The 22,092-nt window shown below is 38.1% G+C and overlaps 1 pseudogene; it reads left to right on the top strand.

Annotated features, from left to right (window-relative positions):
- The first annotated feature begins 73 nt into the window (after positions 1 to 73).
- Positions 74 to 16,765, top strand: LOC130980814 (probable NOT transcription complex subunit VIP2; annotated as a pseudogene).
- The last annotated feature ends 5,327 nt before the right edge of the window (positions 16,766 to 22,092 follow it).

The following is a 22,092-nucleotide window of genomic DNA, read 5'->3' as shown; positions in this document are numbered from 1 at the left end:
TGATACACTGGCTTGACGGTAATAGTTTCTTGTGATTTGGAATTTTGTTTCCCCCTAAAGGATGTAACGCTACATGATCTCGATGCTGCCAATGCACGACCTCAAGGTGGGCAAGAATCGATTGATGAGTGCAAAAAGTGGATCTGCTGGCTTTGTAGTACAGGGAAAAAATTGATTGATGAGTGGTGTGCTTCCACAAGGTACATATTTTTATGGATGTCCATTATAATGGTATTGAACAATACTTATCCACAAAGATGTTCTCATGAAATGGCCCCTAATTGCATTTGCTTTGTACAAGATGAGTGTCCAAGTGCAGCCATATAGAAGATGACTTTATTTTCTGTTTGCATTGGTTCAGCTTGTCCAACTAGTTGGTCTTCTTCTACACAACCACATTGTTTACTTCCACATGTTGAAAACTGTTAAAGAACTACTGGTTATTTTAGATTTGTATGTAATATGCTTAATGATAGGTTTTGAAGTATTTCTTTGTGGTGACAAGAGCTTCTTGATTCAGGATCTCCGTAGGTGATTTCAATGCTAGGGAACTCTTATCCCAATGTTGGTGGTCCACTTTCACAAAGCCATGTTATGGATATGTTGAATGATGCAAACTTGAGTGATAATTCTCGTTTTGACATGAATGAATTCCCTCAACTGACTAGTCGACCTAGTTCTGCTGGAGGGCCTCAAGGACAATTGGGTGCAAACGAAGATTTCCCAACTTTGCTAGGATTCAAAGGTGTAGTAACTGGAGAAGATATGTGACCTAATTAGCTGTTATGAATTTCTTTCTAGCAATTTTGGTTATTTTATATTATCAAATAGTTTTTTTGTATAGTTGCCTTATGATTTGTTGTTTAAAGAGTCTCTTCTTAGAGAGTTGAGTTGTATACTGAATTATGCACTTTCTCTTATATTATTTATTTTTACAGGTGGCAATGCTAATTATGCTATGGATATGCACCAGAAAGAACAGCTTCATGACAACGCTGTACCAATGATGCAATCTCAACATTTCTCGGTGAATTGCATGTTTAAAGACTAAGAAATCTTTATATATAGAAAGAATAATATAATCTAGAAGCCCGATGAAGGATATAGCTCAAAAATAAGATTTTAAAAGCGCAAAACGTACTAACGAAGCTACTAGCTTAAAGCACAAGAAATAAATAAGATATAACAAAAGATAAGTATATAATATCACAGGAAATTAGTCACGACTCGCGGAGTTTAAGCCGGCTAGCCATATACAGGTAAACAGAACCATACAGTGCAAACAGCTTATACAAGTTTTGTTCTCTCAAATATATGCCTCTAGGCAAAACAAAATACAAAAGGAGAGATGTATAAACAAGATAAACCAAAAAGACTCCAAAAGAATCTAAGATCCTCTGCTTCTGTCACCATCCAAAGTAACTCACTGGGGTGGGTTGCAACCTGCATCTGAAAAACACAACAAAAATATGGTATGAGAACCGGCAGTTCTCAGTATGGTAACAGTTCCCAGTGATGTAGGATATAAGACCCCAGGACGCCAAAGGCAATCCTAAATTCCATATCCATCACAAGATTTCAAACTTAAGCATTCTAAAATAGATAAGCATAATATACCAACATTGACTTAAATAAACCAGGTAATCTATCTTAGAGGATTTCTACTCTAACCAAACACCGATGTCCCACAGCCTTCACCAACTGATCCTCCATGCGATCCCATTGCCACCGCCTTCCGAACCTCCTCAATCCTAGTAGAAAACACAGGAAATATACAATTCAAGTAAAGCACAAGTAGAAGAATATAAGGCAAATAATTCATATAACAAGTAAGCATGTTATTCAATTAGGAAAGCCATTACAAGTAAACAAAGAATACAAATAGATAGAAGATGCATGTGATGAATACCTGCCCTACTGGCTATGATATCACACTGTCGATTCAACTGCCAACCCAACACATCTCCATGGAGACGTCGCCCTTCGGATTTCTCATATGGGAACCCTCGATATTTAGTGCTCGGATCACTGTCCAGGTACCGGCACCTGCACGCTCTAAAGTTCCGAAGGTATGCGAGCAGGAAACTCTTGCCACAGACCTCACATCTTAACGCAGGCAGGACGAACCACCGCCCTTACACCGCCGCCGCTACCTCGACAGGCGGGATTAACCACTGTCCCTGCCGGGTGCATAGCGTCTCATAATATCAGTACAAATCAGTATTTCAGAAGTTTTCAGAAAACATTTTCAGTATACATGGATCCATCATCTCAATCTGAGTCCCTGACTCATCTCAACCACTGTCCATTCACAATTCAGTTTTCGAACATCAACAAATCATAATTTCTCATCTCATATATCAATCACCCTTCATATGACATCAAATCATCCTCAGCCCGCCAGAAACCTAGGCCTCCGTTTTCTAATACTCAAAACCAAGCCCAAAATTTTTAAAATGGTGTTAGAGAAGCTTACAACAGTGTTGGGAAGGTGGAGTATGGTGCACGAAATTGTGATCTCAATGGCGCCAACAACTTGTAATATCACTCTTTTTCACAACTTCGTACAACTAACCAGCAAGTGCACTGGGTCGTCCAAGTAATAAACCTTACGTGAGTAAGGGTCGATCCCACGGAAATTATTGGTATGAAGCAAGCTTTGGTCATCTTGTAAATCTCAGTTAGGCGGATTCTAATGGTTATAATGGTTTTCAAATATGAAGATAAATAAAGCATAAAATAGAGATAGAAATACTTATGTAATACATTGGTGGGAATATCAGATAAGCGCATGAAGATGCTGTGTTCCTTCTGAATCTCTGCTTTCCTACTGCTTTCATCCAATCATTCTTACTCCTTTCCATGGCAAGCTGTATGTTCGGGTTTCACCGGCAGCAATGGCTACCTCCCGTCCTCTCAGTGAAAATGGTCCAAATGCGCTGTCACCGCATGGCTAATCATCTGTCGGTTCTCGATCATGTTGGAATAGAATCCAGTGATTCTTTTGCGTCTGTCACTACGCCCAACACTCGCGAGTTTGAAGCTCGTCACAGTCATCCCATCTCAGATCCTACTCAGAATACCACAGACAAGGTTTAGACTTTCTGGATCTTAGGAATGGCCGCCAATAATTCTAGCTTATACCACAAAGACTCCGATCTTTCGGAATGGAGGCTAAGAGATACGCGCTCGATCTAAGGTAGAATGGAAGTGGTTGTCAGGCACGCGTTCATAGGTGAGAATGATGATGAGTGTCACGGATCATCACATTCATCATGTTGAATTGCAGCGAATATCTTAGAATAAGAATAAGTTGAATTGAATAGAAGAATAATAGTAATTGCATTAATACTCGGGGAACAGCAGAGCTCCACACCTTAATCTATGGTGTGTAGAAACTCCACTGATGAAAATACATAAGTGATAAAGGTCCAGGCATGGCTGTGAGGCAAGCCCCCAATGCCTAAGATAGCATAAAACTGATCAAAGATGAAAATACAATAGTAAAAAGTCCTATTTATACTAGGCTAGTTACTAGGGTATACAAAAATTAGTCTTAGTGCAGAAATCCACTTCCGGGGCTCACTTTGGTGTGTGATTGGGCTGAGCTTGAGCTTTACACGTGCAAAGGCTTCTCTTGGGGTTAAACACCAAGTTGTAACGTGTTTTTGCCGTTTAACTCTGGTTTGTGACGTGTTTCTGGCGTTTTACTTTAGAATGCAGCATGGAACTGGCGTTGAACGCCAGTTTGCGTCATCTAACCTCGAATAGAGTATGAACTGTTATATATTGCTGGAAAGCCCTGGATGTCTACTTTCCAACGCAATTGAGAGCGCATCATTTGAAGTTCTGTAGCTCCAGAAAATCTATTTTGAGTGCAGGGAGATCAGAATCCAACAGCATCTGTACTCCTTTTTCAGCCTCCTATCAGATTTTTGCTCAGGTCCCTCAATTTCAGCCAGAAAATACCTAAAATCACAAAAAAACGCACAAACTCATAGTAAAGTCCAGAAATGTGAATTTTGTATAAAAACTAATAAAAACTTCCCTAAAAGTAGCTAGATCCTACTAAAAACTACCTAAAAATAATGCCAAAAAGCGTATAAATTATCCGCTCATCAGAGTAGTTGAAAACAAGTAAAATTTGAGAAATAGGGCATATGCGGCCACACAGGGGTGTGCATGCGCATGCCCAGGAAAATTTTTAAATCGTGTGCATACGCACAGGGTATGCGTACGCACAGGTGTCAAAATTTGCAAGATCTGTTCACTCACACAACCTGTGCCAGCGCCCCCCAACAGACTGGCCTTCCCAACGTGTGCGTCTGCACAGGTTGAAATTCTTCCTTGGATATGTGTGCACACAAGCTGTGCTAGCACTGCAAACAGAACGCACTTCCCTGCCTGTGCGTGCGCACAGGTGTGTGCGTCCGCACAGATCAAAATATTCGCAGGTTGTGCGTCCGCACAAGACTGTGTGTGCGCACATATCAGAAATCATAAAATTCTGTAACTTTGCTGAATTTCAGATTTTTAACACCAAATTTGAATGATCATAACTTCCTCTACAAAATTTTAATTTTTACAAACTTTATATCGATTTAAAGGGTTTTCAAAGATATTTAATTCTAAACAAATTTCTTTCAGTTTCGAAAACCAAGGCAAAAGTTATGACCGAACAAATTTCACCTAAAATCTAATTTTACCAAACTTCACAATTTCTACAATTTCTTACCATACCCATACCAAATCATACCAAACCATCCAAAACTCCACTTTTCATCAAAATTTAGCTGTTGTATCATAATACACCAACCTTACCACATTCACCTTCTCATTTCATTACTCTCAATTCCAACATCAACTATATAACACTTATGATCAAATCACCATCAAACCTACCATTTCATAAATCATAACACTACAATTATCATAATGAACTAGCTTCCAATCAATACAATCATTCAACATCATCATATCATTTTAATTCATCACAATTAAACCCAACATTCATCAACTCATCAACATTTAACATACCAACAATCATTTTAATTCAAACATATCCTATTGGTCACTAGCCTATGTGTCCAAGAATATTATATACTACATAGAGGAAACCGAAACCATACCTTGGCCAATTCTCTATATACACCAAATCTCCAAATTAGCACAAATAAGCTTCCAACCGTAATCCAAGCTTTCAATTCCACTCTAATAAGCATAATTAAGTTCCAATAGCTCCCAAAGCCACAATAATCAAACTATATACATATAAATCAACTCAAATAAGTCTAGGGTTCCAATTAAACATAAATTCACAAGGGTTTAATGGCTCTTATTTTTTCCAACAGCTTTGGATGTCAAAACCCAAGGCTAAGCAAGGATTAGAGCAAACCTAAACATTCAAAATCACAAAAACTCACTTAATCTCAAACCCTAAAAACCGAAATTTTGGAGAGAATAATAGAAAAGATTTTGTGGTTACCTCTCCAGCTTCTTGTAGATTTTGTCGTAAACGGTGCGGCGATCGGAGCTCTATAGCTCAAGATATGAGCTAGAGAAGAATAGGGTGAATAGTGTTTCTTCCTCCCCTTCTCTCCCTTTCTATTTCTGGTGTGTTTAAGTGTTTGGTTGTGTTGTGATGCTAATTGGTTCATTAATTGAGCCTTTTATATGTTGGGCTTGGGCCCGGTCCAACCCGTTAGCATTTTTAGCCCGTTTGGCCCAACTTCGGGCCAAACCTTTAAAATTAACGCCCGGTTTTCCATTTCTAATATTTTTCTAAGGTTTTTGATAGTTTTCACTTTTCTCGTGCGGTACCGAGTAGACTTGAACCGGTTCTACCGGTTCAACTGCCGATTTGCGGTTTTTCACGGTTTTTCACAAAAAGCACATTTTCTGACTCAAAAAGACCCACGGAGTCCGAAAATCTCCTTTAAATCCTCAAATTCTCTCTCTAACTTTTCAGAATCTAATTTGGACAATTAATCACTTAATTAACCGGTTGATTAGTTGCGGTTCTTACAAATATTCATTCTGAAGCAAGATTTCAAACATCCTAATCACTTTTGAATTTGTTCTAGGCAAGTGGACCTCTTGGGATTGGATTAAGACCATTAAATTCTCTAAATACAATCTCTAGTATGGGTCAGTATAACCAGATCCTCCAGCAGTATCAACAGCACCTGAAGCGGTCGCAGTTCCACCTTCAAATGTCAACTGTAAATCAGTCATTTTGGGATCAGGGCATTGGTGCACGAAATTGCAATCACACTTTTGCAGTCCCACACAACTAACCAGCAAGTGCACTGGGTCGTTCAAGTAATACCTTACGTGAGTAAGGGTCGATCCCACGGAGATTGTCGGCTTGAAGCAAGCTATGGTTATCTTGTAACTCTTAGTCAGGATATCAATAATTATCAAGTTTAATTGTGAAAAGTAAAAGAACATGAAATAAGTACTTGTTTTGCAGTAATGGAGAACAGGTTGAGGTTTTGGAGATGCTCTATCTTCTGAATCTCTGCATTCCTATTGTCTTCTTCTTCATGCACGCAAGAATCCTTCCATGGCAAGCTGTATGTAGGGTTTCACCGTTGTCAATGGCTACCTCCCATCCTCTCAGTGAAAATGTTCAACGCGCTCTGTCACAGCACGGATAATCATCTGTCGGTTCTCAATCAGGTTGGAATAGAATCCAGTGATTCTTTTGCGTCTGTCACTAACGCCCAGCCTTCAGGAGTTTGAAGCTCGTCACAGTCATTCAATCCTTGAATCCTACTCAGAATACCACAGACAAGGTTTAGACCTTCCGGATTCTCTTGAATGCCGCCATCAGTTCTAGCTTATACCACGAAGATTCTGATTAAAGAATCCAAGAGATATCGACTCAATCTAAAGTAGAACGGAGGTGGTTGTCAGGCACACGTTCATGGGTGAGAATGATGATGAGTGTCACAGATCATCACATTCATCAAGTTTAGGAACAAGTGATATCTTAGAATAGAAGCAAGCGTGATTGAATGAAAAACAGTAGTACTTGCATTAATCCATCAAGACACAGCAGAGCTCCTCACCCCCAACCATGGGGTTTAGAGACTCATGCCGTAGAAGATACAATAAGAAATGTGTAAAGGTCCTATTAATAGTGAACTAGTAACCTAGGATATACAGAAATGAGTAAATGACGTAAAAATTCACGTCCGGGGTCCACTTGGTGTGTGCTTGGGCTGAGCATTGAAACTTTTATGTGTAGAGACTTTTTCTAGAGTTAAACGCCAGCTTTTATGCCAGTTTGGGCGTTTAACTCAAATTTTTGTGCCAGTTCCGGCGTTAAACGCTGGAAATTCTGAAGCTGATTTGCAACGCCGGTTTGGGCCATCAAATCTCGGGCAAAGTATGGACTATTATACATTTCTGGAAAGTCCAGAATGTCTACTTTCCAACGCAATTGAGAGCGCGCCAATTGGGCTTCTGTAGCTCTAGAAAATTCACTTCGAGTGCAGGGAGGTCAGAATCCAACAGCATCTGCAGTCCTTTTCAGCCTATGAATCAGATTTTTGCTCAGGTCCCTCAATTTCAGCCAGAAAATACCTGAAATCACAGAAAAATATACAAACACATAGTAAAGCCCAGAAAAGTGAATTTTAACTAAAAACTAAAAAAAATATAATAAAAACTAACTAAAATATACTAAAAACATACTAAAAACAGTGCCAAAAAGCGTATAAATTATCCGCTCATCACAACACCAAACTTAAATTGTTGCTTGTCCCCAAGCAACTGAAAATCAAATAGGATAAAAAGAAGAGAACATACTATAGACTCCAAAATATCAATGAAACTTAGCTCCAATTAGATGAGCGGGACTAGTAGCTTTTTGCCTCTGAACAGTTTTGGCATCTCACTTTATCCTTTGAAGTTTAGAATGATTGGCATCTATAGGAACTCAGAATTCATATAGTGTTATTAATTCTCCTAGTTAAGTATGATGATTCTTGAACCTAGCTACTTTATGAGTCTTGGCTGTGGCGCAAAGCACTCTGTCTTCCAATATTACCACCAGATACATACATGCCACAGACACAAAACTGGGTGAACCTTTTTAGATTGTGACTCAGCTTTGCTAGAGTCCCCAATTAGAGGTGTCCAGGGTTCTTAAGCACACTCTTTTTGCCTTGGATCACTTTTTATATTTATTTTTTTATTTTTTTATTTTTTTATTTTTTTATATTTTTTTTGAATTGACTGCTTTTTCTTGCTTCAAGAATCAAGTTGATGATTTTTCAGATCCTCAATAACATTTCTCCTTTTCCATCATTCTTTCAAGAGCCAACAAGTTTAACATTCTTTAATCAACAAATTCAAAAGACATATGCACTGTTCAAGCATTCATTCAGAAAACAAAAAGTATTGTCACCACATCAAACTAATTCAACTAGTTTCAGAGATAAATTCGAAATCATGTACTTCTTGTTCTTTTGTAATAAAAACATTTTTCATTTAAGAAAGGTGATGGATTCATAGGACAGTCACAACTTTAAGGCATAGACACTAAGATACTAATGATCATGTTATAAGACACAAACATAGATAAACATAAGCATAAAAATTCAAAAAACAGAAAATAAAGAACAAGGAGATTAAAGAACGAGTCTACCTTAGTGATGGCGGCTTGTTCTTCCTCTTGAAGATCTTATGGAGTGCTTGAGCTCCTCAATGTCTCTTCCTTGCCTTTGTTGCTCCTCTCTCATGATTCTTTGATCTTCTTTAATTTCATGGAGGAGGATGGAATGTTCTTGGTGCTCCACCCTTAGTTGTCCCATGTTGGAACTCAATTCTCCTAGGGAGGTGTTGATTTGTTCCCAATAGCTTTGTGGAGGGAAGTGCATCCCTTGAGGCATCTCAGAGATTTCATGATGAGGAATTTGCTCAAGCTCTTGTTTGTTCCATCCTTTTTTTAGTGATGAGCTTTTGAGATGAATCTCTTCATCTCCCATGACTTGGAGGTGGAAGCTTTTGCCTTCCCTTTCCTCTCTCTAAAGGTTTCTCCGGCCTTAGATGCCATAAATGGTTATGGAAAAACAAAAAGCAATGCTTTTACCACACCAAACTTAGAAGGTTTGCTCGTCCTCGAGCAAAAGAAGAAAGAAAGGAGTAGAAGAAGAAGAAAATGGAGGAGATGGAGAAGTAGTGTGTATGATGTATGAAAATGAGGGGGTGAAGATGGGTTTATATAGGGGTGGAGAGAGAGGTAGGGTAGGTGGGGTTTTATGAAGGATGGATGTGAGTAGTGAAGAGAATGGTGAGATTTGAAGAGGGGTTTTTGGGGAAGAGGTATTGAGGTAATTGGTGAATGGGTGAAGAAGAGAGAGAGTGGTGGGGTAGGTGGGAATCCTGTGGGGTCCACAGATCCTGAGGTGTCAAGGATAATTCATCCCTGCACCAAGTAGCGAGCAAAAATGCTCCTTCTGTCAATCCTGGTGTTAAACGCCGGGCTGTTGTCCATTTCTGGCGTTTAACGCTAGCTTCTTGCCCATTCCTGGTGTTAAACGCCAGTCTGGTGCCCCTTTCTGGCGTTAAATGCCCAGAATGGTGCCAGACTGGGCGTTAAACGCCCATTTGCTGTCTTCACTGGCATTTAAACGCCAGCAAATTTTCCTCCAGGGTGTGCTATTTTTCTTTCTATTTTTCATTCTGTTTTTTGCTTTTTCAATTGATTTTGTTACTTCCCATGATCATCAACCTACAGAAAACATAAATTAAAGGAAAATAGATAAATATAACATTGGGTTGCCTCCCAACAAGCGCTTCTTTAATGTCAGTAGCTTGACAGTGGGCTCTCAGGGAGCCTCACAGATACTCAGAGCCATGTTGGAACCTTCCAACACCAAACTTAGAGTTTGAATGTGGGGGTTCAACACCAAACTTAGAAGTTGGTTGTGGCCTCCCAACACCAAACTTAGAGTTTGACTGTGGGGGCTCTGTTTGACTCTGTTTTGAGAGAAGCTTTTCATGCTTCCTCTCCATGGTTACAGAAGGAGAACCTTGAGTCTTATAGTTTGCACTGTCTGCAAGCCACGGAGCTTCCTGAATAGCAAACAATTTCTCATCCAGAAAGGTTTCAGAGATCTCAATAGGAGGGAGGGATGCTCCTGCTACTGGTTCTATCCGGGACAGGTGATCAGCTACTTGATTCTCTGTCCCTTTTCTGTCTCTTATTTCTATATCAAACTCTTGCAGAAGCAACACCCATCTTATGAGCCTGGGTTTTGAATCCTGCTTTGTGAGTAGATATTTAAGAGCAGCATGGTCAGTGTACACAATTACTTTTGATCCTACTAAATAAGATCTGAACTTGTCAATGGCATAAACCACTGCAAGTAACTCCTTTTCTGTGGTTGTGTAATTCTTCTGTATATCATTTAGAATACGGCTGCCATAATAAATGACGTGCAGAAGCTTGTTATGCCTTTGTCCCAATACTGCACCAATGGCATGGTCACTGGCATCACACATTAGTTCGAATGGCAGTGTCCAGCCTGGTGCAGAGATAACTGGTGCTGTGACCAGCTTAGCCTTCAGAAGGTCAAACGCCTACAGACACTCCTTATCAAAGATAAATGGCGTGTCTGCAGCTAGCAGATTACTCAGAGGTTTTGCAACTTTTGAAAAATCCTTTATAAACCTTCTGTAGAATCCTGCATGCCCCAGAAAGCTTCTGATTGCCTTAACATTGGTAGGTGGTGGTAATTTTTCAATTACTTCAACTTTAGCTTGATCCACCTCTATTCCTTTGTTTAAAATTTTATACCCAAGGACAATCCTTTCAGTCACCATAAAGTGACATTTTTCCCAGTTTAAAACCAGGTTGGTCTCTTGGCATCTTTTCAGAACAAGTGCTAGATGGTTAAGGCAGGAGCTGAATGAGTCTCCAAATACTGAAAAGTCATCCATGAAAACTTCCAGAAATTTCTCTACCATATCTGAGAAGATAGAGAGCATGCACCTCTGAAAGGTTGCAGGTGCATTGCACGGACCAAAAGGCATCCTTCTGTAGGCAAATACTCCAGAAGGACATGTAAATGCTGTTTTCTCTTGGTCCTGAGGATCTACTGCAATTTGGTTGTAACCTGAATAGCCATCCAAAAAGCAGTAATATTCATGACCTGCCAGTCTCTCTAGCATCTGGTCTATGAATGGTAAAGGAAAATGACCTTCCTGGTGGCTATATTGAGCCTTCTGTAGTCAATACACATACGCCACCCTGTAACTGTTCTTGTAGAAACCAGTTCATTCTTTTCATTATGAACCACTGTCATGCCTCCCTTCTTGGGGACAACGTGGACAGGGCTCACCCAGGGGCTATCAGAAATAGGATAAATAATCCCAGCCTCTAGTAACTTAGTGACCTCTTTCTGCACCACCTCCTTCATGGCTGGATTTAGCCGCCTTTGTGGTTGAACCACTAGCTTAGCATCATCCTCCAATAGGATCTTGTGCATGCATCTTGCTGGGCTAATGCCCTTAAGATCACTTATGGACCACCCAAGAGCTGTCTTGTGTGTCCTAAGCACTTGAATTAGTGCTTCCTCTTTCTGTGGATTTAAAGCAGAGCTTATGATCACTGGAAAAATGTCACCTTCTCCCAGAAATGCATATTTCAGGGATGGTGGTAGTGGCTTGAGCTCGGGTTTAGGAGGCTTATCTTCTTCCTGATGAATTTTCAGAATTTCTTTTATTTCCTTTAGTTCCTCGAGATCAGGCTGAACATCTTTAAAGATGTCCTCTAGCTCTGATTCGAGGCTTTCAGTCATATTGACTTCCTCCACCAAAGAGTCAATAATATCAGCGCTCATGCAGTCATTTGATGTGTCTGGATGCTGCATAGCTTTGACAACATTCAACTTGAACTCATCCTCATTGACTCTCAGGGTTAATTCCCCTTTTTGGACGTCAATGAGGGTTCGTCCAGTTGCTAGGAAAGGTCTTCCTAGAATGAAAGTTGCACTCTTGTGCTCCTCCGTTTCCAGCACTACAAAGTCAGTGGGAAAGGCAAATGGCCAACCTTGACAATCATGTCTTCAATTATGCCTGATGGATATTTAATGGACCCATCAGCAAGTTGGAGGCATATTCGGGTTGGTTTGACTTCTTCAGTCAAGCCAAGCTTTCTGATAGTGGATGCAGGTATTAGGTTGATACTTGTCCCAAGATCACATAGAGCTTTCTTGGTACAAGTACCCTCTAATGTGCATGGTATCATAGAGCTTCTAGGGTCTTTAAGCTTCTCTGGTAAGCTTTTCAGAATGACTGCACTGCATTCTTTAGTGAGAAAAACTTTTTCAGTTTCTCTCCAATCCTTCTTATGACTTAAGATTTCTTTCATGAACTTAGCATAAGAAGGTATTTGCTCAAGTGCCTCTGCAAACGGAATCTTTATTTCAAGAGTCCTTAGATAGTCTACAAAGCGGGCAAATTGTTTATCCTGTTTCGCTTGGCAGAGTTTCTGAGGATAAGGCATTTTGGCTTTATATTCTTCAACCTTAGTTGCTGCAGGTTTATTCCCTACAGAGGTGGTTGGAGAAGCCTTTTTAGAGGGGTTACTATCAGCACTCTCAGGTGTCTGATTCCTCATTGGCGTTTGAGCGCCAAGATTGGGTGAGAAATGGGCGTTTAACGCCAACTTTTCCCCCCTTTCTGGCGTTTGAACGCCAGAACTGGGCAAGGAATGGGCGTTTAACGCCAACTTTTCCCCTCTTTCTGGCGTTTGAACGCCAGGAGTATTCCTCTCTGGGCTCTTACTGTCCTCAGAGAGATTTTGGACAGTGGTTTGGTTATCCTCTGTCAGTTGTTCCTTTCTTGGCTTTTTGCTACTTTGAGCAGTGTTATTCAATGTCTTCCTACTCCTCAGTTGAACTGCTTGGCATTTTTCTGTTATTTGTTTAGATAACTGCTGTTTTGTCTGATTCAACTGTGATTCTATATTCTTGTTAGCAATTTTGGTTTCTTGGAGCATCTCTTTAAATTCTGCTAACTGTTTTGTCATCAGGAGTTGCTGATTAAGCTCAACAATCTGTTCTTGAGGATTAGGATCAGTAGTTACTGCCATAGCTTCTTCTTTTGTAGAGGACTCACTACTTGAGTATAGATGTTGATTTCTAGCAACAGTATCTATGAGCTCTTGAGCCTCTTCAATCGTCTTCCTCATATGTATAGATCTACCAGCTGAGTGGTCTAGAGACATCTGAGCTTTTTCTGTAAGCCCATAGTAGAAGATGTCTAACTGTACCCACTCTGAAAATATTTCAGAGGGGCATTTTCTTAGCATACCTCTGTACCTCTCCCAGGCATTATAAAGAGATTCATTATCCTCTTGTTTAAAGCCTTGGATGTCCAGCCTTAGCTGTGTCATCCTTTTTGGAGGGTAAAATTGATTCAGGAATTTGTTTGATAACTGTCTCCATGTTTTTATGCTTGCTGTGGGTTGGTTATTCAACCACCTCTTAGCTTGATCTTTTACAGCAAATGGAAACAGTAATAATCTGTAGGCATCCTGATCCACCTCTTTATCACGTACTATGTCAGCAATTTGTAAGAACTGTGCCAGAAACTCAGTAGGTTCTTCCTGTGGAAGACCAGAATACTGACAATTTTGCTGCACCATGATAATGAGTTGAGGATTTAGCTCAAAGCTGCTTGCTTTAATGGGAGGTATACAGATGCTATTCCCATACACAGCTGTAATGGGGTTAGCATATGTCCCCAGAGTCCTTCTGGACTGCTCAATTCCACTTATGTCCATGATGGAGAAAGGGAAATGATATGGATTCACAAGTAAAGTATAAAATATTTTTTTTAATTAGGAATGACCGAAAATAATAAAATAAAATAGAAGAGAAAATAAAAGAAAATTTCGAAAACTAAAAGAAAATAAAATCAAAGCAAATTGAAAACTAAATTAATTAATTAATAAAAAAACTTTTGGAATTAGCAATTAAAAAGATATGATTGAAAATTATTTTGAAAAAGATATGATTGAGAAGATATGATTGCAATAAGAAAAATGATTGAAAAGATATGATTGAAGAAATTGAAAAGATTTGATTTTTGAAAAAGATTTGAAAAGATCAATTTTTGAAATTAGAATTTTGACTTGACTAAAAAAAGATATGATTTTGAAAATCTTTGACTAATTTAATGCAAAATTTTGAAAATTATGAGTAAAATAAGGAAAGGATATTTTTTTATTTTTAAATTTTAATGAGGAAAGAGAAAAACAACAAAACGACACTAAACTTAGAAATTTCAGATCAAAACAAAGAGAACAAACAAGAAAACTTTGAATGTCAAGATGAACACCAAGAACACTTTGAAGATTAAGATCACCAAGAACAATTTTTTTTTAATTTTTTTAAGTGAATAAAAGCACAAAAGACACTAAACTTAAAATTTTTAGAAAATCAAAAACAAATTTTCGAAAATTTAAAGGAAAACACAAAGAAGACACCAAACTTAGAATTTTTAAAGATCAAGAAAGGACTAAGAACATGCAAATTCGAAAAATTAAAAGAAAACAAAAGCATGCAATTGACACCAAACTTAAAATATGAAACTAAACTCAAATAAAAGACTCTAAACCAACAAAAATAAAACAGTCCTAATCTAAGCAACAAGATAAACCGTCAGTTATCCAAACTCGAACAATCCCCGGCAACGGCGCCAAAAACTTGGTGCACGAAATTGCAATCACACTTTTGCAATCCCGCACAACTAACCAGCAAGTGCACTGGGTCGTCCAAGTAATACCTTACGTGAGTAAGGGTCGATCCCACGGAGATTGTCGGCTTGAAGCAAGCTATGGTTATCTTGTAACTCTTAGTCAGGATATCAATAATTATCAGGTTTAATTGTGAAAAGTAAAAGAACATGAAATAAGTACTTGTTTTGCAGTAATGGAGAACAGATTGAGCTTTTGGAGATGCTCTATCTTCTGAATCTCTGCTTTTCTACTGTCTTCTTCTTCATGCACGCAAGACTCCTTCCATGGCAAGCTGTATGTAGGGTTTCACTGTTGTCAATGGCTACCTCCCATCCTCTCAGTGAAAATATTCAACGCGCTCTGTCACAGTACGGCTAATCATCTGTCGGTTCTCAATCAGGTTGGAATAGAATCCAGTGATTCTTTTGCGTCTGTCACTAACGCCCAGCCTTCAAGAGTTTGAAGCTCGTCACAGTCATTCAATCCTTGAATCCTACTCAGAATACAACAGACAAGGTTTAGACCTTCCAGATTCTCTTGAATGCCGCCATCGGTTCTAGCTTATACCACGAAGATTCTGATTAAATAATCCAAGAGATATCTACTCAATCTAAAGTAGAACGGAGGTGGTTGTCAGGCACACGTTCATGGGTGAGAATGATGATGAGTGTCACGGATCATCACATTCATCAAGTTTAGGAACAAGTGATATCTTAGAATAGAAGCAAGAGTGATTGAATAAAAAACAGTAGTAATTGCATTAATCCATCAAAGACACAACAGAGCTCCTTACCCCCAACCATGGGGTTTAGAGACTCATGCTGTAGAAGATACAATAAGAAACGTGTAAAGTGTCATGAGGTAGAGATACAATGTCAAAAGGTCCTATTAATAGTGAACTAGTAACCTAGGATATACAGAAATGAGTAAATGACGTAAAAATCTACGTCCGGGGTCCACATGGTGTGTGCTTGGGCTGAGCATTGAAGCTTTTATGTGTAGAGACTTTTTCTGGAGTTAAACGCCAGCTTTTATGCCAGTTTGGGTGTTTAACTCCAATTTTTGTGCCAGTTCCAGCGTTAAACGCCGAAAATTCTGAAGCTGATTTGCAACGCCGATTTGGGCCATCAAATATTGGGCAAAGTATGAACTATTATACATTGCTGGAAAGTCCAGGATGTCTACTTTCCAACGCAATTGAGAGCGCGCCAATTGGGCTTCTATAGCTCCAGAAAATCCACTTCGAGTGCAGGGAGGTCAGAATCCAACAGCATCTGCAGTCCTTTTCAGCCTCTGAATCAGATTTTTGCTCAGGTCCCTCAATTTCAGCCAGAAAATACCTGAAATCACAGAAAAACACACAAACTCATAGTAAAGCCCAGAAAAGTGAATTTTAACTAAAAATTAATAAAAATATAATAAAAACTAACTAAAATATACTAAAAATATACTAAAAACAGTGCCAAAAAGCGTATAAATTATCCGCTCATCAGGCATGAAAGCTATGCAAACTGCACAATCCACACCAGATCCATTTGGTTTGCTTGGCTTTTTAAGTGTGATCAAGATGAGTGATCCAGACTTGACATCTCTTGCACTTGGAATTGATCTTACTACACTTAGATTAAATTTGAATTCATCTAAAAATCTACAAAAGATGTTTGGGTCTCCATGGTTCGATGAACCTGCAAAGGGTGATCCAGAGTTTAATGTGCCACAATGTTATTATGCAAAGCATCCCTCTACTTTACATGTGAGGTTTTTTAACTATGCTATAGAATCGATTTCTTTATTTGCAAAATCCTTCATTAGGCTTACTGCTTATTGCATAATGCAACAAGGTTACTTTTCAAAGTTTTCGATGGAAACATTGTTTTACATATTATACAGGTTTGCAATTACATCTTACTTGATTTCTAATTGGCTTGCTTAGAATTATAATTAACCATTTTTTTCCTTGGTTGCAGCATGCCCAAAGACGAAGAACAATTATATGCTGCAAATTAAATGAGCTGTATGCACATACCCTCCAATTCATCCTTTTTTTGTTAATTATATTTTATTTTTCTGTGGTTAGGGTTTACTTCCAAATAATGTTGGGATTGTTAGAATTTGGGAGCAATTAATTGTTAAATCAGTCAATACTTGGTAACCTTTCTTTGTTTATCATTCACGGATTTAAGTATTCCTACAACAAAACTTATATTGGCAGGAACTCCTGTATTAAAATCTAAATTATTTTTCTCTGATTAATAATTTCTAACAAGGTAGGTGGTTGTTGCTTTTAGGCACAATAGAGAATGGTATTATCACAAAGACAATCGTTTCTGGTTTATAAGAGTTCCCAACATGGAGCCACTTGTTAAAACGAACACATACGAGAGAGGATCTTATCACTGTTTCGATCCAAACACATTTGAAACTGTTCGCAAGGTTAGCTTTATACATAATAGTATTCGTAGTGTTCTTAAAATGATTTTTCATGGTCCAATGTTTATTGTTTTCCTTTTATCCCTGATCATATTTTAGGCCTCTAATGAAAAAAACATCCTTGCAGGTTAACTTTGTTCTACATTAAGAATTGTTGGAAAAGAGACCGCCTCTACCACAGCATCAAGTAGGAATCAGAACCTTTATTGTAGAGTTTCAACTGTAAATTTTCATTCTGGATTTTAATTCCTAAGAATGTCATTAGCATAAGTATTCCTTTAGTTTGGGCTTTCTCGTACTATACGTCGCTTGAGTGATCGAGGCATTTCTTCTTTAACTGCCCTAATTTGAATAAAAGAATTATGATACGTAGGTATTTCGATAACCTAGTTATCTGACGAATTTTATCTGCCCCCTAGCTCCAATGCACAGAAAAGAAAAGCACATTTGTCAATATTTGATATGGTTCCTAGGAATTATGCGTCAGAGTTAACACCCAGCTGAATAATTATTTAATTAATCTTAACTTGTTAGGATATTATCTCAATCTGACAGGCCAAAAACTAAACTGTTACAAATCAGGATTTCATTTAAGAGTTTGTTTTTGGCCAACGACTTGTATGCAAAAGGTAGGAGTTTATTATAGGATTATTTAATTTTGCAAATTTACACTCCCATTGAATGGTATCATTTTTCCCTTTCTGCTGTTCTATTGTAGTTGGGTTTACATCATACTCATCGGACTAGTTAAAGTATCTTTATTTTATTTCGGATTATATAGTTCTTTTGGCTTTCATATTTAAACAAATAGAATGTTGCTTGATATTTTAAGTTTCTAATCCATAACTATCTTGGTATTTTAACAAATGGTTATGAAAAATTGTCTTTAGGTTCCAAATTCTTTGGTAGTATCATTGAGGCACTGGCTCAGAATATTTTTTGTTAAGCAGAAATTTAGGTATCGAAAACACTCGAGTATGGAACTTTGCGTGAGATAAATTAGTAAAAATGACCTTTGTATTGTCTAAAACAAAATTGTAAAAATTTTCTCTAGTCTACACAATTGTCATAAGCTTTCACTTAAGGAACTAGACGTCACCAAATAATTGTTGTGTGAAATGCATCCTTGCTCAATTGAGGTGTGAAATGTTACTTATGAAGATTGTTGTGTGTTGGTCAAAACCAAGCCTTTCAGATCACACATTTGACTCTCCAGAAGTTCCCTTTTACTCAAAATTCTATCAGATGCACAATCATCTTCCTATAAAACCTGGGGGCAAAAACATGGTAATGTATACATTTTTCAATTATTCAATCATATTGAAATAAGGTGATCATAATATTAAAAGAAAAATGAATATTTTGCTTCTTCATGTTTGCCGACATGGTCAGCTTTTCAGAGTAAAGTTATTTGAGTAAGTGGTTTCTGTTTCTCCTTTTTTAAGATAAAAGATTCTATTAAAAACGTTTGTGCAAAGAGTTCATTAAAAGGATGAACACTAGAATTCTTATCTAACTTTTAGGAAATATTGATGAAAATTTAAGTTTTTTCCTAACAAGCAGGACATTTGTTAAGAAACCAAGAGTGAAAATGTTTTTACTTATTACTTATTACTAATTTGAACTAAATTTATTGGGGACAACTATTTTAAATGAACTCAGCCAATAGATGTACAAAATACAACAAGCAAGCAAGCATGATAAGTAATACTCACATCACCAGCTGATAATAGCGCTAAGAGTCATTGTAGCAACTTGATAATCCGTCAATACCTTGTGTGCTGACTCATCGAGCTTATCCTGAAAGGTTTTAAAGCATGAAAAAATAAATCTCCGAGGAATTTTGAGATATGTTAATGTATAATATTATGTGATTGCATGAAATACAGTCCTATCAAAGGTGCCAAAATTTGTCTATATTACCCTCATAGATACAATCTAAATAAGCCTAAAATATTCATATTTAGTGTGATGTTAACCCACAGAGAGAGAACATACCTTCAATTGGGAAATAGCAACAGAGATCGCCCTTCGAGGGGATTGAATAGCTTCATGGTAAAACTGTACAAAATTGGAAGAAAACAGTAAGGAGATGGTAGGCTTCAGAAAAAGAGAGGGGGTGTGGAAGCAACCAAAGTTACCTGCATATAAAGTAATGACACAACTTTTGGCAGAAGGGATACAGGGTCAGTCTTAGCAGAAACTTGGGATGTTATTTCTTGATATTCAATAACAAAATTTAAAGGTAGGCCAATGATGAATCCATATTTTATGATATATTTTGGTTTGATTTGAGTGGATTTCATCACATAAACCCACATTTATTCATCTAAATAGCATAGTTTTGTAATTCTCCCTAGATTTGTGCTTAATTGTGAAAACATGCTTTTTAGACCTTAAAATAGCTAAAATTAATTCACTTTAATCCCATTTGGTGCCTTGATATATTTGTTGAGTGATTTCAGGTTTCCAAGGCAAGTATGGGATGGAAGAAGTGAAGAGAAAAGCATGCAAAAGAGAGAAATCATGAAGAAAATGAAGTTTGGAAGCTGTTGCAGAGGTGCGTACGCACAGCGATGCTTGCGTACGTATAACGGTGACCACATGCAAGGATGCATACGCACCAATTGTCATGCGTACGCACGATGGGAATTCTGCGCAACTGTGCATACGTACCGTAGGTCGTGCGTACGCACGTGTGCATATGCGTGAGGTCATTAATGCAAATCACTAGGGGCAAATTCTGGGCCTCCAAAACCCAGTCCAACTCATTTTTTGAAGCTATTTGAGGCCAAAGTGAAGAGGAATGAAAGGAGGGCAATTAGGTTTAGCTTTTATCATGTTTTAGTGTTGTTCTCTAGAGAGAGAAGCTCCCCTCTCTCTAGAATTAGGGTTTTTAGCTTAGTTTCCTTTTAATTTCAGCACTTTAATTCTTGTCTTAATGTAGTTTCATTTATGTTTCTATGCTTTCTTGTCTTTATCTTCTTCATCTCTCTTGTTTTTTTCTCTTTTATGTCAATTTTCATGTTATGAACACTTTTGTTATTTTAATTTCAATTAATGCAATTTATGTTTTCATGTTGATTATTGCTTCCTTTAGTTGTCATTATCATTTCCTTGCTTTTGGTATTCTAGATTTTATTTTTTATGAAATTTAATATTATTTTATTTTCATGCACACCAAGTATTTGATAAAATGCTTGGCTTAGTTTTCACTTAGTTTTTCTTCACTCTTGGTTTGAAATTGTTGACTTTGGTGATCCTTGAGTCATTGATGTCCATTCTTGTGGATACATTAGAGTAGTTAGTTGATTTGGTCTCCATTGACTCTATGTGACCCTTAGTGTTGACATAGGACTGATGGATTAAAATCAACTATGCCTACTTGACTTATCTTCGATGTAAGGTTGACTAAGTAGGATTAACTCTTCATAATCATCATGTGTTTGTGGTCAATGTCTAGGATAAGTAGCCTTAGCTCTCAATTACATGCCAAGAGGTTTCTTGCACTTTAATTTTCCTTGCTTTGACTTTTATTGCTTTGACTTTTAGCTTCTTGCATGTTTATCTTTTCACACTCTTGGTTGAGAAATTGGGTGTTTTGGTGGAATTGAGTTGTGGATGTCCATTCCGCATTGTGTGAGGATTGTTAATTGGTTTGGTTTCCCTTGACTCTAGGTGACCCACTAGTGTTGACATGGGACTTAGGGATTGGGATCAATTATGCCCTTTTGAGTAAGAAAATCACTAAAACTCTTCCTAGTACTCTCCCAAGCAACACTAAAGAAAATCCAAAAAGAGAGTGCAAGGCCATTGACATAATCAATATGGCCGAACCTAGAGAAGAAGGAGAGGACGTGAATCCTAATGAGGAAGACCTCATAGGACGTCTCTCAAGCAAGAAGGAGTTCCCTATTGAGGACCTAAAGGAATCTGAGGCTCATATAGAGACCATAGAGATTCCATTAAACCTCCTTCTGTCATTCATGAGCTCTGAAAACTATTCTTCCTCTGAAAAGGATGAAGATGTAACTGGAGAGCAAGTGGCTCAATATCTAGGAGCCATCATGAAGCTGAATGCCAAATTGTTTGGTAACGAGACTTGGGAAGGCGAACCTCCCTTGCTCATTAATGAACTAGATACTCGGATTCAGCAAACTTTACCTCAAAAGAAACAAGATCCTGGCAAATTCTTAATACCATGTACCATAGGCACCATGATCTTTGCGAAGGCTTTGTGTGACCTAGGGTCAGGCATAAATCTTATGCCACTCTCTGTAATGGAGAAGCTGGGAATCATTGAGGTACAGCCTGCCATATTCTCATTGCAAATGGCAAACAAGTTAGTAAGACAAGCTTATAGATTGGTAGAGGACGTGTTAGTGAAGGTTGAAGGCCTTTACATCCCTGCTGATTTCATAATCTTAGACACTAGGAAGGAGGAGGATGAATGCATCATCCTTGGAAGACCTTTCCTAGCCACAGCAGGAGCTGTGATAGATGTTAACAGAGGAGAATTAGTCCTTCAATTGAATAGGGACTACCTTGTGTTTAAGACCCAAGGGTGTTCTTCTTTAACAATGGAGAGGAAGCATGAAAAGCTTCTCTCAATGCAGAGTTAAACAAAGCCCCCACAATCAAACTCTAAGTTTGGTGTTGAGAGGCCACGGCCAAACTCTAAGTTTGGTGTTGAATCCCCACATCCAAACTCTAAGTTTGGTGTTGGGAGTCTACAATATTGACCTGATCACCTGTGAGGCTCCATGAGAGCCCACTGTCAAACTATTGACATTAAAGAAGTGCTTATTGGGAGGCAACCCAATTTTTATTTATCTAATTTTATTTTTCTTTTATTGTTCTTTTATGTTTTATTAGGTTCATGATCATGTGGAGTCACAAAATAA

Source organism: Arachis stenosperma, chromosome 5 (assembly GCF_014773155.1).
Source record: "Arachis stenosperma cultivar V10309 chromosome 5, arast.V10309.gnm1.PFL2, whole genome shotgun sequence".
Lineage (NCBI taxonomy): Eukaryota > Viridiplantae > Streptophyta > Magnoliopsida > Fabales > Fabaceae > Arachis > Arachis stenosperma.
Note: the sequence above shows the minus strand (reverse complement) of the source record. Positions and strands in the feature narration are given on the sequence as shown.